Genomic DNA, 2,353 nt, shown 5'->3' on the forward strand with positions numbered 1-2,353 from the left:
TACTAGATACAGAGTTTGAAACAATGTTTATAAGGATGCTCAAGGTACTTAATGAGAACTTCAAGAGCTTAATGAGAACTTCAAGGAACTTAGTAAGAATTTCAAGGAACTTCCTGAGAACCTCAAAGACATGAAAAAGGACTGGTCAGAAATGAAGTACATACTAACTAAAATGAAGAATAATTTATAGGGATTCAACAGTAGAGGGCGTTGAGAATCAAATCATCAATTTGAAATGTGAGGCAGCAAAATACCCAATCAGAAGAGCAAAAGGAAAAAAAAATACAAAAAGAAATATGAAGATAGTGTAGGATTCTCTGGGAAAACTTCAACCAACATTCAAATCATGGGGGTACTGGAAGGAGAAAAGAGGGAGCAAGAAATTTAAAACTTATTTGAAGAAATAATATCAGAAAATTTTATCTGTCTGGTTAAAAAAAAATAGACTTTGCCCTGACCACTGTGGCACAATGGATAGAGCATCAGCCTGGGGACTGAAGGGTCCCAGGTTCGATTCCAGTCAAGGGCATGTACCTTGGTTGTGGGCACATCCCCAGTAGAGGGTGTGCAGGAGGCAGCTGATCGATGCTTCTCTCTCATCAATGTTTCTAACTCTCTCTCCCTCTCCCTTCCTCTCTGTAAAAAATCAATAAAATATATTAAAAAAAATAAACTTACAAGTCCAGGAAGTCCAGAGAGTCCCAAACAAGAGGAACCAAAAGAGTCCCACACCAAGACACATCATAATTAAGATGCCAAAGCTTAAAGACAAAGAGAGAATCTTAAAATCAGCAAGAGAAAAGCAGTTAGTTACCTACAAGGGACTGCCCATATGATTGTCATCTGATTTCTCAACAGAAACTTTGCAGACCATAAGAGAGTGGCAAGAAATAATCAAAATGATTAAAATCAAGGACCTAAAACCAAGATTACTCTACCCAGTAAAGCTATAATTTAGAATGGAAGGACAGATAAAGAGCTTCCTAGACAAGAAAATGCTAAAGGAGTTCATCACCACCAAACCAGTATTACTTGAAATGTTGGGTCTTCCTTAAGATAAAAAATATGAACAATAAAATGGCAATAAATACATATCTATCAACAATTGAATCTAAAAATCAAAATAAGTGTAAAGGAACCTAATGAACAAAATAAACTGATAAATAATGTGCTGGGATGCATATCTGGTGCTTCGGCCAGGCAGGGCATGCTGTGCTCTCTGTTCCTAGAACACATAGATAGGAATGTGCTGGTGCTTCGGCCAGGTGGGGCACACTGTGCTCTCTGTTCCTAGAACACATAGATAGGAAGGTGGTCACTGTACTGATGCTGTACTGTGTTGGGAACAAATTGTGTAAACAAGGCTTTGTAACTAACTTTGTGGTTTTTGCAAATAAAAACGCTGTAACTCCTATAGTCGGCACTGCAGTTCAGCCTTTGCTTCGGCAGGGTGCTGTAAGTGTAGTCGCTGGCCAGCTTAATAAAGGCTCCTAAATCTTGATCTGAGTCCCTGGTGGTCGTCTCTGTGGGTCGCCCTATTACATTTGGAGGCCTCCAGCGAGATCCACTCCAGCCGAGTTGCCGGTGGACACCCCGGACGCCCCAGGCGAGGACACTCCAGTCTCCGTCCTGGGTCCCAGGGAGGCAGAGTGTTTTCCTCCCAAAACTGCAATCCGAAAACGAAAAACAACCTGGACCTCCAGTGGGGAGGTAAGAATCTGGTATCTGTCTGTGGAATGTTCCTTTTAGGACTCAAAAGAGGGCTGGACGCAGCTGAACCCCAGAGTCAGACCGCCCAGACGCTATGGCGCCTGGGGGTCCTGGTCTGGGCAACCTTAGGTTGCATTTGTTTGGTTTGTTTTGTCTTTGTTCTTTGCTGTCTTTGTCTTTGTCAAAATGGGTCAGGGTCAGTCGTCTTCGTCGACCCCCTTACAATGTTTTCTTGAGAATTTTCAGGACTTCAAGAGGCAAGGAGAGGACTATGTCACCCCGTTAATTATTTTGATTTACAGAAATTTTGTGAACGAGAGTGGCCTACGTTTGGGGTTGGGTGGCCATCCAACGGATCTTTTGATCTATGGATGGCATATTGGGTTCATCACATTGTTTACGGTCATCCTGGCCACCCTGACCAAATTCCCTACATCCAGATATGGGTAGACATCCTCACTGAGAAACCCCAGTGGTTAAAGAAATGCCAATGCCCAGAAGAAAAATTGGGACAGAGACAGACTATTTTGCTGACAGAGCCTCCAAAAGGCGGAAAAAAGACAGACCCTAAGGTCTTGCCCAATGACCCCCAAGGATGAGGTCTCAGGACGACAGCCTCCACCTTATGTCCCCCCACCTGGGA

At 43.1% G+C, this 2,353-nt stretch overlaps 1 long non-coding RNA gene across 1 annotated transcript; it reads left to right on the forward strand.

Annotated features, from left to right (window-relative positions):
* The first annotated feature begins 1,165 nt into the window (after window positions 1–1,165).
* On the forward strand, window positions 1,166–1,506 carry LOC132224151 (uncharacterized). The gene is made up of 2 exons (XR_009450605.1): window positions 1,166–1,246; window positions 1,312–1,506. It is a non-coding gene; the product is annotated as an uncharacterized LOC132224151 (long non-coding RNA).
* The last annotated feature ends 847 nt before the right edge of the window (window positions 1,507–2,353 follow it).

This window comes from Myotis daubentonii, chromosome X (genome assembly GCF_963259705.1).
Source record: "Myotis daubentonii chromosome X, mMyoDau2.1, whole genome shotgun sequence".
NCBI lineage: Eukaryota > Metazoa > Chordata > Mammalia > Chiroptera > Vespertilionidae > Myotis > Myotis daubentonii.